Source organism: Miniopterus natalensis, chromosome 12, assembly GCF_054644295.1.
Source record: "Miniopterus natalensis isolate mMinNat1 chromosome 12, mMinNat1.hap1, whole genome shotgun sequence".
NCBI lineage: Eukaryota > Metazoa > Chordata > Mammalia > Chiroptera > Miniopteridae > Miniopterus > Miniopterus natalensis.
Window position 1 is genome coordinate 29,425,830 of NC_142092.1, and position 15,358 is coordinate 29,441,187.

General features: G+C 38.2%; 1 protein-coding gene across 2 annotated transcripts in view; it reads right to left on the reverse strand.

Moving 5' to 3' along the window:
• The window catches only part of IL33 (interleukin 33), a 41,276-nt gene extending 26,842 nt beyond the window's left edge, over window positions 1-14,434 (reverse strand). For both annotated transcript variants that reach the window (XM_016214310.2, XM_016214309.2), the window contains exon 1: window positions 14,396-14,434. The gene's annotated coding sequence lies outside the window, so the exon portion shown is untranslated. The remainder of the gene's footprint in view (window positions 1-14,395) is intronic.
• Window positions 14,435-15,358: the final 924 nt, after the last annotated feature.

Here is a 15,358-nt window from a genome sequence, read left to right on the forward strand (position 1 = left end):
TCTTTCTAAGTAAAACTGGACAGATGATGAATTGTGTAAAAAGGACATATATCAGAGGATGGAAAAATCAACAGGAGTGTGCAGAGCTAAAAGGTCTCCTGTGTTTTGTAAAAATTAACCCTTATCTGGTGTTGACTATGTGCCAAGTACTGTACTACCTGCTTTATATATTTAACTCATTCAGTTGTCATAACAACTTTGTCAGGGGCACTCTCATTTTTGTTATTTTACAGATGAGGGAACTGAGGCACATAGAGATCAAGTAATTTTCCATGGTCCCATAGCTAAAACTTTAAGCAGACATTTTCAGAATTCATGAGGTGCTCCTGGAAAGTGGTGAGGGAATCCATACCTGTCGGGTTTCAGACCTTCCTTCCTACCCCCCCACACCCAGAGCAGAAACCCCTTATCCATAGTGGACTTTTGCTTAAAATTTTTGAGGTCAGAAAGATTTTGTTACTAAGAAAACAAAATTAAAAACTTGAAAATATGACATGGGTTCATGCCACCTGGATTATATGACCCTGTAAGGGAAAGTATAGTGGCGGCCCAGTTCATACACCATCAGTGGTGGGTCCAGCTAGTGAGTAGACTTAGCAGCATTAAAAGGAGAAATCATTAAACTTCCTGGTTGGAAGAAGGAATTTTCAAAACTTTTAAAGAAATGGAATCCTTTTCTGAAAAAGAAATATTACATAAAACCCCAAGAGATTAAAAAAATTAATTTATTAATATGGTTTACTTGTTTAAATTTATAATATTTGCTTATCATAAAGTTAATTAATTGGAGACGTTTGTTTCCATCATAATAGTAGGTTAGTTGCCAGGACCAACCCTCTTGAGAAAAATAACTAAAATGCTGAAAAAATATTTAATTAATTAATTGATTGATTTAATTATTTATTTTATATTTTGAAAAATATCTTGAAAAATCTTTCCAAACTTACTGTTGAGCTGACATGAAAGTAAAGAATATATAGTGTCACCCTAGCCTGTTTCACTCAGTGGTTAGAACGTTGGCCTGCGGACTGAAGGGTCCCGGATTCGACTGTTGCCAAGGGCACATACCTCGGTTGCAGGCTCGATCCCTGGCCCAGTTGGGGCACATGGGGGGAGGCAACCAATCAATGTGTATCTCTCACATCTCTCTCTTCCCTTCCGCCCCACTCTCTCTGAAAAGCAATGAAAAAAATATCCTCTGGTGAGGATTAAAAAAAAAAGAATATATAGTGTCCAAAACACTGGGAGGCAAGCAAGTTTGGCTTTTTCCTAAAGTTATTTGCCAAGTGCTAGAGACAGGGCAGAAAACTACGTGAAGTGCCAGGAGATAAAGCCCAGGATACACGTAAGATGGGGATTCTAAAAGGAAACTGTTGCCTAAACCCGGATGCCCAAAGAATTAAACTCACAGTGTAAGGATCATTGAGATAAATAAACGAAGGGGACATCTAGGAAGCTTGTTAGTCTCAACTGTTTGGCTCTAGGTGGAAAGAGAATTCTTCCTCTGAGAATTTATCTCCTCATGAAAAAGCCCCCACATAGGGTTGCAATCTGAAATCACACTACCTGTGTGCTTCCAAAAACATGAAATAGAGAATTTAATATAAAATGGTTTTAGGTTGGTAGTGTTCCAAGACAAACGGGAAGGGCAAACACAAATCTTATCTTGAGGAATTCAACTGTAGCTCAAGCCACAAAGTATTTACACCGAAAAACTTACCGGCCAAATGAGTAGTTTTTAGTCAAGGTTTATAAAGCAAATGAAAATACTAAGCACCATGGTGAGAGCCCACGGAAGAAATAGACAGCAGAAACCAATCTGCAAAAGCTTCGTTTATTAGAATAATCAGAAATGACATATAAATCAACTGATTTTAATATGTTTGGGTAGAGTTCTAAAAAGATTGAAAATATGAACAGAGAAAAAATGGATTTGAAAAAGATTCAAATAGATTATTTAGAAATGAAATATATATTGTTGAAATTAAAGCTCCATGGGCTGATTAAACAACAGATTAGACACAGATGAAGAGTCGGTAAGCTAGAAAATATATCTGAGGGTATTGTTTGGAATACAATCCAGAGACACATACAAGTGGAAAATATATAAAAGAAGGGTAGAGACTTGGAGGACAGAATGAGTCTAATGTGTATCTATTTGGAATTTTAGAAGGACATGATAGAATAGGGACAAAACAATATTTGAAGATATAAAGGCTGAGAACTTTCCAAAATTATTAAAAGACCCCAATCCTCAGATCTAAGAATCCCAGTGAATCCCAAGCAGGTTAAAAAAGAAAGAAAAGAGAAAGAGAGAAAGAGAGAAAGAGAGAAAGAGGGGAGAGGAAGGGAGGGAGGGAGGGAGGGAGGGAGGGAGGGAGGGAGGGAGGGAGGGAGGGAGGGAGGGAGGGAGGGAAATCAAAAGAAATCCACATTTTGGGTATATTAATTAAAATTTCAGAACATTTTTTTTTTATTATTATTTTTAAAACTTTAATCCTCATCTGAGGACATGCTTAGAGACAGGAAGCGGGGGGGGAGAGAGAGACAGACAGACATTGAACCCCTGCTGGGGATAAACTCACAACCAGGCATGTGCCCTGATCGGGAATTGAACTGGAAACCTTTTGGTGCATGGGACAACACCCAACCAACTGAGCCACTCTGGCCATGCTGAAATTGTAGACCATTTTTAAAAAAGAGAGAAAATCATAGTGTCATTCACCAAGGACAATGGAACTATTTGGATAAGCAAAAAGGAAATTTTGATTGGGCCCTTGGATGGATGTTTAAGTCTTACAGGAGCCCCAGAACCTGTGAAATTAACATCAGTTATTTGCAAAACCTGTAAAGCACCTTTTTAATCCACTGAGTACCATCAAAAACCGCAGAGCTGACCCTGGCTGGTGTGGCTCAGTTGGTTGGAGCGTTGTCCTGTATACCAAAAGGTGTCATGTTCGATTACTGGGCACATACTTAGGTTAGGGGTTCAGTCCCCAGTTGGGGCATGTGCAGGAGGCAATCAATTGATGTTTCTCTCTCACATCGATATTTCTCCCTCTCCCTTTCTCCCTCTCTAAAATCAAAAAATATATCCTCGAGTGAGAATTTTAAAAAACGTTTTAAAAAAAAACCCTGCAGAGCTGGCTTGAAACACCTTATTTTACAGATGGGAAAGTGACATTCAGAGCAGGTCTTACTCAAAGTCACACATTAGTGAGTGGGTACAGGACCAGAACTCAGGTCTCCCAACTCACAGAGTGGTAGCTGTGACTGCTTTTTCCTCTGTATCTTGCTGCTGCTTCTTTAAAATACTAACCAACAAAAGCAAAGAGAAACAAAATGTGAAGAAAGTACAGTGAACAATTCGTTTATCAGGAAGCTTTTTGGTATTGTCCTCATGTATCATGTATGGAATTTAATAACTATTTGAACACATTCTTACAGTGCAGTATCCCATCTCTAGGAACCAATGAAACTGCTTACTATTTTGGATGGGGTTAGGAGATGTAGCCTTGATTTGTTTCCTTCTAGCTTGTAAGACAACATGAGAGTAGAGAAAGACTTTAGAAGATGTGATTAAAACTGAGTCACAGCAAATAGTTCTGGCACAGCATTCTGCCACAGGTGGCAAGGGAACAAAGGGTGGGGGCAAAATCTCAGACTGGACAAAGGCTTTGCTGAGAAATAGACAAGGAAAAAGCAGGTGCCACACAGCATGTGCGTATATCTGAGTCATGGGTCATAAATCAGCACGCAAAACGAGATAAAATCTAATCTACTTTAATTCAGTTCACTGCTTTAGACATAGCTTGATTTGCTCTCTGTTTATACCTAGATCCACAAAAGAAGACAACTTGCAAGGGTAGACAATGCTGATATATATATATCAAAATGTATCATCTCTGTTTACTCATGAAAAGATAGTAATTACAACTGTGTATGTGTGTGTGTGCGCGCGCGCGCGCGCGCTCGCGAGAGAGAGAGAGAGAGAGAGAGAGAGAGAGAGAGAGAGAGAGAGAGAGAAAGTGTGAGAGAGAGAGAGAGAGAGAGAGAGAGAATTATTTCTGGATCTCTCCTAATTCTCTGCAAATACAGGCCAAGTGTGAGAACATCTGAAATTGGCAACAATACAATCTAAACAGACTGCTTAGCTGAGGATCAGAACGTGCCCGTTACTGTCAGCTTTGACTCTGGGAATAGTGCCCAGATTCCAAAGCTTAAAATGATTTAATATTTGCACAATTTCAAATGCTAACAAATACATAGTTTTTGAGGCATTACCTACCTTAGATTCTATCAGGTGACTTGCTATTTTTTAAGAGGAATGAGATTTTAATTTTTTTAAATTTATTTTAATTAATTTATTTTTACTTTTTAAAAATTTTTGTTCAAAATATTACAGACGTTCCTTTTTCTCCCCATTGACCCATACCACCCTGCCCCACCCCCTTCCCCAGCCCCTCACCACATTATTGTCTGTGTCCTTGGGTTATGCATATATGCATATAAATTCTTTGGTTAATCTCTCTCCCTCCACCCACCCACTCAGCTCCATCCCTCTGAGATTTGTTGGTCTGATCCATGCTTCCATGTCATTGAATAATTTCTGTCCATTAGTTTATTAAGTGAGAAATGAGCTTTTTAGATAAACACGTCTTTAGATTTTGAAGATTGTCTTCAGGATAGAGTGATATATATAACTTAAAATTGGATTATTTGTAAAAAAAGGCTGATTTGGGTATATTTTTCAACCACATAAAACATTGATAAGAAGAAATTTATTTCAGATTTCACATATATATATATATGTTTAAAGCCAGTGAAAGTATACCTAATCTCCATTCCCAGTGTGTAGGGATGCTACTAGATACTTCTGGAGTAGATCCTGGGAACTAGTAGGTTTCACCTGAAGGCAGCTTTGGAAAATGAAGAAATAACAAGAGGAGTTTATAAAAGAATGAGCCAGATGTTTATGGAAATAGGAAATGAAGGACTCTAGTCTCTAAAATCTAGGACCAAGAAAAGGGAGCCTAAAGTACCAATTGAGGTAGCAAAACTTTGCACTGGTGGAAGATAAATGTACCAGTTTTAAAAATAAAAACATTTTTATTTTTAATTTTTAAAAATATATCTTTATTGATTTCAGAGAGAGGAGAGGAGAGGAAGAGAGACAGAAACATCAGTGATGAGAGAGTAGTCATTGATTGGCTGCCTCCTGCTCGCTCCCGACCAGGGATGGAGCCTGCAACCCCGGCATGTACCCTGAGCCCCCGACCGCCTGGATCCCAGATCGATGCTCAACTGCTGAGCCACGCCTGACCAGGCAAGAAAAACATTTTTAAAAATGTTTTCTCCTTAAGAATGAGAGTGAACTACTGGTTTGTAAATTGCTTGCTAGTTATACTATGAAGACTAAAGATGAATTTCAAAAACACACTTTGCTTTGCCTGAACTTCTATTTTAAGGCTTCTGACACCCAACCAGATGACAAGAATATTCTTTGTGCTAAAAAAGAACAAAAACCAGTCAACTAATCAGCATTAAGTACTTTTGTAAAAAAAATTTTTTTTAATCCTCACCCGAGGATATTTTCTTTTTGCCATTGCTTTTTCAGAGAGATTGGGAAAGAGAGAGAAACATTGATGTGAGAGACACATTGATTGGTTGCCTCCCGCATGCTCCCTGACCAGGGCCAGGGATGGAACCTGCAACCAAGGTATGTGCCCTTGACTGGAATCAAACCTGAGACCCTTTAGTCCCAGGGCTGGCGCTCTAACCACTGAGCAAAATGGGCTAAGGCAGAATTTAGTACTTTGATGTCACATGTAGAACCCCTAGATGATCAAGTTTATCAAATGCTTGTGATACATCACATAAAGCAGATACTTTGCTAATTTATGTTATTTGAACAATGCTTTAATTAAGAAAATGAAAGAGGGTGGATTGTTATTAGCTCATAATTATTCAACAATAACTTGACTTAATTCTTAATGTATGTTGTAGTCAGAGTCTAAAGAAACTCAATTTGTGACCATGGGATTAAGAGAATAATCCTTTGTTTTTCTACTATAGTATAACATTTTTGAAAAAGTGATTCCTGACTATTTTTTTGAAACCCAAATGCAATATGATGGCTTATTTTCTTCTCTAATTTGTGTTGCCTTGCAATTGGGACACAACAGAGGAGTGCCTCACCTCCAAAATGACAATCCCAGAAAATATTTTCTCTTTCTAAAGTGTATTTGCTAGCTAGCTCAAGTCTGGGGAAACAATACTAGTTGCCCCAATCTGACATGACATATATCTAGGAAAGGTCAAAATATAAAAATGTATGCATTAAAGTTGAAGAGAACCACAATGCCCAGCTATCAGAATGGCTAAAATGAGGAAGACAGAAAATACCAGGTATTTGTAAGGATTCAGGACAACTGGAATTTATATACATGGCTAATGAGAGTATAAATTGCTACAACCATTTTGGAAACTAATTTGGTAGTATCCACGAAAGCTGAACATATGCACGCCTTTTGCTCAACAATTCTACTTGAAGTTATATACCCAATAGAAAGGCATAAAAATGTCTCCAAAAGACATGTCAGGGAATGTTTATAGCATCTTAGTCACATAACTCTAAGCTGGAAACAATACAAATGTCCATCTACAGTATAATAAATAAATTGTGGCACATTTATTTAGAGGAATTCTAACCAGCAATGAGAATAAACAAGTTACATCTGCAACAACACAGATGAAACTCACAAACGTAATGTTGAATGAAAGAGGCAAGACACAAAAGGGTATATAATGTATGAATTCATTTATAAATAGTTCAGAAACAACACCAGCAAATTGAATATATAATATTAGAATACGTAATAATGGCTATTCTTGAGGTAGAGAGTAGCATGAAGAGGCTTCTGGAATTCTGTACTCTTCTATTTTTCTATACAAGTACTTAGGTTTGCTCATTTTGTGAGTTCATTAAGTTGTGCAGTCATGATTTGTGCAATTTTATGTATGTTATATTTATATGTTAATGAAATTTAAGTTAAAGGAAAGAGAGACTGTCAGTGGATTCTAAAATATATGGAGTCCACATTCTCAAGTTGGTGGTCAAGGAGACTCATTAACAGAATTAAATAAGTACTCTATTTCATGGTTAAAGTAATTAAAGGAGCATCAACATCTGTGTTTAAGAATAAATTGAGCCCTAGCCAGCGTGGCTCAGTTTGTTGGAGAGTCGAGGGTTCAATTCCCAGTCGGGCACATAGTGCAGGTTTGATCCCCGGTAGGGGCAAATGTGGGAGGCAGTTGATCCATATTTCTCTCCCACATTGATGTTTTTTCTTTCTTCCTTCCTCTCTCCAAAAATCAATTTTTTAAAAAAAAGAATGAGTTGAGATTGTAGTTCAAGATGGCAAAGAAGGTAAATGTGGTAATCACATCCTCCCATGACCACATCAAAATTACAATTAAACCATAGAACAACCAACATTTAGAACCACCTGAAATCTAGCAGAACAGAAGTCCTGTAACTAAGGACATACAAAAGAAGCCACGAGGGGTGGATACGCGGAACAGGAGGGATATATCAGCTGTGGAGGTTCCCCTCTGAAGAGTGAGGGGGTTCCAGCCCCACACCAGGCCCCTCAGCCCAGGGTCCCAGTACCAGAAACAGAAATCCCCATAACTTCTGGCTGTGAAAACCAGAGGGGATTATGGCTGAGTGAGACAGAGGGCTTCTGGGGTCCCAGGAAGTTCCTCATAAAGGACCAGCACACAGATTGATTTGGACTCACTCACTCTGAGCTCCAGTGCTCAGACAGAAGCTCAAAAGGCACCAGGGACATACAGGAGGAACTGAATTGTCTAGCTTTGGAACAAGGGCTGGAGGGGTGTCTTTCTTCCAGAAGAACTGAAGCCATTGTTTCTTTTCTGAGCCCTCCTCCTGAAGGTGGTCACCATATCTTAGTCTCCATCAACCTGGCTAACACTGTTTGCCTACCCTGATGATTCTCTGAGATGTCCCACACCCCAAACTGTGGGCTCACCCAAGTCTCTTCCAGTAGCTTTTTCATACAGATAGCCTGCCTTGGCTCATGCCTCACTGGCCTCTGTGTATTCCATACCTCTTGCTAAGTAGCCCTAGGCCTGGCTTTAGCAGCAGCCGGCCTTAGTTCACAGCTTAGCCTCTCCTGGGCACCTTCAAACCCAGGATAAGTAGCAGCTATCTGCAGATCATTTTGTAGCTCATCCCAGGTGGCCCCAAGCAGAGCATAGGTGGTGTCTAATCTTGGCTTCCACCTCTTGGGAGGACCCAAAACCAGCACACTAGGTAGTCAACTTCAGAACACACTGGAACACCACCCAACCACCTCCGTGAGTTATACACTCAAGGGGCAGACTCATTGGGCACCAGAGCCCCGCTGAAGTGAGTCCTGCTCCACAAAGGTGGTCCCTGCATGGCAGGTCCTCTGCTGTAGTCTCGGCTGGTCTTCACAGCTGATCAACCAAGGGGGTCAATCCCTCCCATTGACATGCCAACAGCAATCAAGGCTCAACTATGACAGGAGCCTGGACACAGCCCACATGTGGGAGAGGGAGAATGGGATTGTACCTGCAGTGCCCAGCTCAGGTGACTGGGAAAGCTGCACCGCTGGGCCCTACAGGACACCTACTACATAAGACCACTCTACCAGGACTAGGCAATGTAGCAGCTCTACCTAATACTAACACAAGGAGGCAGCCAAAATGAGCAGACAAAGAAACATGTCCCAAATAAAAGAATAGGACAATACCCCAGAAAAAGAGCTAAATGAAATGGTGATAAGCAATCTACCAGATGCAGAATTCAAAATACTGGTTATAAGGATACTCAATGAACTTAGGGGAAGAGTAAATGAACTCAGTGAGAACTTTGACAAAGAGATAGGAAACATAAAAGTGGAGATAGAAAATATAAAAAAGAACCAGTCAGAAATGAAGAATATAATAACTGAAAAATACATTCGAAGGAATCAACAGTAGTTTAGATGAAGTAACAGATTGAATCAGCAATTTGGAAGATAAGGTAGCAACCCAATCAGAAAAGAAAAAAAAAATCGAAAAAATGAGAATAGTTTAAGGGACCTCTGGGACAACATCAAGCATACTAACATTTGCTTCATGTGGGTCACGGAAGAAGAAGAGAAAGAGCAAGGAATTGAAAACCTATTTGAAAAAATAATGACAGAAAACATCCCTAACTTGGTGAAGGAAATAGATGCACAAGTGCAGGAAACAGAGAGTCCCAAACAAGGTGAACCTAAAGAGGCCCACACCAAGACACATCATAAATAAAATGCTAAATGTTAAAGACAAAGAAGAATCTTAAGAGCAGCAAGAGAAAGGCAGTTAATTACCTACAAGGAAGCTCCCAGAAGACTGTCAGTTGACTTCTCAACAGAAACTTTCCAGGCCAAAAGGGATTAGCACAAAATATTCAAAGTGATGAAAAGCAAGATCCTACAACCAAGATTACTCTACCCAGGAAAGCTATCATTTAGAATCTAAGGACAGATAAAGGGCTTCCCAGACAAGAAAAAGCTAAAGGAGTTAATCACCACCAAACCAGTATTATAAGAAATATTAAAGGATTTTCTTTAAGAAGAAGAAAAATAAAATATAAACTATGAATAATAAAATGACAATAAATACATATCAATAATTACTTTAAATGCAAATGGATTAAATGCTCCAATCAAAAAGGTGGATGAACGTATAAGAAAATAAGATTCATAACATACGCAGTCTACCAAGAGACTCACTTCATATCGAAAGACACACATAAATTGAAAGTAAAGAAATGGAAAATATATTTAATGAAAATGAAAACAACAACAAAAATAGCTGGGGTGGCAATATTTAGACCAGACAAATAGAATTTAAAACAAAGGCTATAACAAGAGACAAATAAGGACCCAGCAATTCCAGTTCAGGATATTTATCTGAGGAAACCCAAAACACTAAATTGGAAGGACATATGCATCCATATATACATTCATTGCAGCATTCTTTACAATAGCCAAGATATGGAAGCAAGCTAAGAAGCTAAGTGTTCACCAATATGTGAATGGATGAAGAAGTGGTGCATATATACAATAAATATGGCTTAGCCATAAAAAAAAAGAAGAAAAGAATGAAATCTTGCCATCTCCAACAACATGCATGGACCTAGAGGGTATTGTGCTGAGTGAAATAAGTCATACAGGGAAAGACAGATGCCATATGATTTCACTTATTTGTGGATTCTGAAAAACTAAATATTCGAACCAGCAGAACAAAAACAGACTCACAGATACAGAGAGCAACTTGGCCATTTTCAGATGGGAGGAGGCTTGGGGGATGGATGAAAAAGGTAAAGAGATTAAGAAGTACAAATTGGCAGTTATGGATTAATCATGGGGATATAAAGTATAGCATAAGAAATATAGTCAATAATATTGTAATAACTGCGTATGGTGTCAGATGGGTACTAGATTTATCAGGGTCATCACTTCGTAAGTTATATAAATGTCTAATTACTGGGATGTACACCTGAAACATATAATATTGCACACCAACTGTAATTGAAAAAATTTTAAAATATTTTTAAAAAAGAATTAATTGAGGTGACTGGATTCAAATTGACTAGAAAATGGTCAGACAGGAAATAGACACATGTTCCATGCGACTGGGTCCTTTTTCATTTATCTATGTTCATGCCATACCAGCTATTAAACATTTTGAACAACCCTGGATGGACCATGAGATTTTTTTTTCACAGCCAAAAATGTGATCACCACCCAGTAATACACTGCATCGTGCACTAGGTAATATTGAATTTGACTTTTAGAAGACATTTAAAAATGGAAGACATTTAAGTTTGGAAGCTTTCTACTCTTTGTGAGTACACCCAACAATGCAGAGCAAAAGAATGTAACTCATGTCCCTTCATTTGCTAAGAGGCCTTGCATAGTACAGGTATAAAAGTTATCTGGAAATAACAATGAACTGCAACCCTAGAGGTTATAGTAGTAACTGCAAGGTTGTGCCTGCCTAGATAGATAGTAGGGAGAACAAATGAGTCTAAACACAGGTGCTCTTTTAGGAGCATTTGCCACAAATAACCAGAAAAAAAGGGGTGTGTGTGTGTGCTACTAAGAAATGGAATTCTATCTAATTTTTATACTATAATGAATTAAGAGATATAAGGATTTATGAACAATATTTTCTCCCCACTGGCACATCTCAATGCAAATGACTTTAATGCTTCTAAATACTGAGCCTGATCTCATGGACTTCATAGCACTCAGGAGAAATCCTTCCACTTGACAAAATAAATGGTAATAATAATTGGGCAGCCAGATGTAAGCATTACACATCATATCCTAGGCATAGAACCCTCCAAAATTTCTTAGTAAAACAACTTATGCTCCTTTGAGTTAATGACATCTACTTTATTCTATTAAACAACCACCACATAATGACAATTGCAATTATGGTTTCACAAATCATATGGCACTTGAGAAGAGTGAAGAAAAATACTCACCCTTTTTGATAAAGTAATGCTACATACACATTCAGGTACTATGGATCTTATACAAGTCATAGTAAATTTTTTAAAAGAGGAAGCTGAAGATAGCCACCAGATTACATTGGAATGAATGTTGGCACATATGTCTGTGACTGAAGCTTTTTAAAAAAGATTAGAAAAAAATATCACTCAAGGAAACTAACAATACTACTACTACCAATTTACTGCTATGAAGTAATCATGTTGACTACTGATAAAGTATTGTTTAAACAGGATTGCCAAAGAATGTGGACAAATAATACATACAATATATGTATAAAAGATAATAGAAAAAAGTAAAAACTCAGGAGGGAAAACTAGAACTGATAAGTTCAGGTTAGAGAAAAAATTCATGTTTGGGTGTAATAAGCCCCCAAATGAAAGAACACAGGGATGTGGACAAAAAAAAAGGAGCTATAATAAATGTAACCGAAAGTAACCTCATGGGGCGATGTGATTATAAATTCCAAACTGGGCAGGTCATAGTGGGTAGTCTCAACCCAGTTCTATAACTTCTTCTTCTTCTTCTTTTATTTTTTTTAAATAAATATATCTTTATTGATTTCAGAGAGAGGAAGGGAGAGGGAGAGAGAGAAAGATAGGAACATCAATGATGAGTCATTGCTCAGCTGCCTCCTGCACGCCCACGACTGAGGACTGAGCCCACAACCCGGGCATGTGCCCTGACCGGGAATCGAACCTTGATTTCCTGAATCCTAGGTCGATGCTCAACCGCTGAGCCATGCCCTGCTGGGAAGGCCTGTAACTTTAGTGAAAGGTTTTAAACTAGCCTTGTCCATAGTTCTTGTGCATCTAGGTTAACACACCTTTGAAATGCCAGAAGTAATACCCCTCTCGAAGCTTAACTACTGGAGAGCACATAATCTTGTTAACTATCCTGTAATTCAATCCCCACTTGCTTTCTTCCACCTTCCTGTAATCTTCCTTATGTTCCCTCCTTAATTCCAAAAGCATAAAGGAAATTGCAAAACTCATTCTTAAGAGCATTTGAGATCTTGCTTCCCAGCATTGTTTTCATGCTCAAATAAATTCTTCTAAAAATTCTTTACTGGGGTCAGGGCAAATAACAAGAATCAACCAATGAATGCACAAATAAGTGGAACAACAAATTGGTGTTTCTTTCTTCTCTCTCTCTCAAATCAATAAAAAATTATTTACAGGTTTGGGCATTCTTATGTAGATGGGAAAAGGCATATAATCTCCTCTTTATAGCATTTCTTAAACAACTGCCTATTGACAGAGCCAGCAGGCTAAGAAGTTAGAGTGGTTTAGATTTGAACACAGCAGACATGAAAAACTATAAAGTTCTGTCAAACTCTTGAAGACAATATTGAGCCTGGTTGGAGTGGCTCAGCTGGTTGAGTGTCGTTCTGTGCACCAAAAGGTTCTAGGTTCAATCTCAGTCGGGGCGCTTACAGAGGGCAACCAATCAATGTTCTCACAGTGACGTCCGCCCCCCCCTCCCCCAAATCTAAGCATGTTCTTGGTGAGGATTAAAAAAAGAAAGAAAGAAAATATTAAATCTTTGCTAGGAAATCCAAGAGACATAATGAGCAAAATATTCATACAATTGCAAAAGAGCTCAGATGCACTAGAGAAAATTGTGACGATCATCCAATTTATAAGGTGAAGGGGAATTAGATGTAGATTAGTGTGCTGATTAAAAGTGAAGCACCCAGCCAATTTTGTAGGTGGACTCCTCTGGGTTCCAGCAATACCAATGGAAATGGCAAATGACACTTACATATGAGCATGGTGGCTGACATTTCATTCAGATGGCAATGAATGTAGCCCTAAAGAAAATAGGTGTTGGGTTTTAATGTCATCTCACTAATATTTTTAAGCTTGAGAATGATGAAAACTGAATAGATGATGGCTACTCAAAGAGGATTAGAGATGCACTAAATGAAGTTGCTTGGAATACAGCTTCCTTCATGGTTCTTTCTCCTTCACGGGTCTTACATCTGGGTTTTAATCTCTGGTCTAAAATTTACTGATTATGTCATTCTGGGTTAGTACAATCTTTCCAAATCTCGCTTGTTTAATTTTATAAATAGAAAAGACAATATTTATGTCACAGAGGTGCCAAAAGCATCAAATGGGATAATGTGGGAAATGTCTCACATTTAGTACATGTTCAGTGATTAGTAACAGTTACTCGTAGTGACTGCTTCTGCCTTGCTTTGCCTCATTATTAAAATAGTCTGGAGGCATATATTCATGCATGGAAAGGTAAGGCAGAGAAAAGGAAAGGAGGAAAAAAATGCCATGAGACAGACAGCAAGAAATAAAGAGAACAAAACAAACTTTAAAGGAAAATTTAAATGAAGAAAAGTAGCAAAACTAATGAGCTTTTGTATTTACCTTGTTAGGATATTAATTTCTTATTTTTTTCACAAATGGTTTATTTTTTAGCAGATGATTTTGAGGAGATGGCACCTAAACAATTGTAAGTTTGTCTTGGATAAGCATTAGCAGTATGAAATAGAATTATTAACATTCTTTGTGAAGTTTTGTGGCGGGGGAGGGGAACATATACTATAAAGATTATTACAATCTTATTTTAGCAATTAGTTAATTTTCCAAATCACCCAAAGGAAATTAAAATGAAATTATAAGTTGGCAGCAACTATCATCAACTTATACTGCTATTTACAATAATAATAGCAAATCAGCCTCATTTATTTTATATAAATATAAAACAGTTCTTCATGGTTCCCAAGACCTTATTTTGCAAAACCTGACAAAAATCTTTCAAAATAGTGGTTTCATTCTTACCTCGTGATCTTGTTTTGATTTCTCCTATGAAAAGCTGCAGCTCTGTGTTCAGAGAGCTTGCAGACTCTATTTATTACCCAGCGTTTGGCAGAGACCAAACTGCTGCAGAGAGGAAATCTGAGTGGGTGTGAGTTAAGGTTTTGAATTACATTTAAAGAGCCAATAGAGTGATCAACCCTGTCAACATCTAAGATTCACTGCTTTCGCACCATCTTCATCTTAAAATTAATCCAGCACTTACGGATTTTATGTTCTGTGTTTTTGTTTTTTAATTTATCTTTATTGTTGAAAGTATTACAGGTTTCCCCTTCACCCTCCCATTGATCCCCTCCACCCGACATCTAACCCCCCCCCCCACAGGCCTCTCCACACTATTGTCTGTGTCTATGGGTTATGCATATATGCATGTAAGCTTTTTGATTAACCTCTCCCCACCCACCCCCCACCCCTGCCTTCCCCCTGAGTTTCATCAGTCTGTTCCATGCTTCTATATCTCTGGATCTGTTTTGTTCATTAGATTCCACATATGAGTGAGATCGTGTGATACTTGCTTTTCTGTGTTCTGTGTTTTTGTTTGGTTGTTTTTAACTTTCAACTCACATCAGAATAATCTCATATGCAACCCTCACCCCATATCCAACTCACAATCTTCCTCTGCCCGCACAAATTTCAACTTGTCTCCCGTCAGAGTTAAACTTTACAACTTCATCTTCAGTGCTGTTTATTTTGAAACTCTTTGCCATTTATATTTTCACTTTGGCAATTGGCTTCTTCATTTGCAACCTGCACTAAGAGGTCAGTTTATTCTTCCAAACTCCTTTATGGATAGAGTCACCTTCAAATGCATATTAGTAATATGCAGCTCATCTGCAAATAAAAGTTCTCAGATACTCCATGCATCTTAACATATCTGACCTGCCTCTCTGCTCCCCATTTCCATTCATCCCAAAAATCTCACAGAAG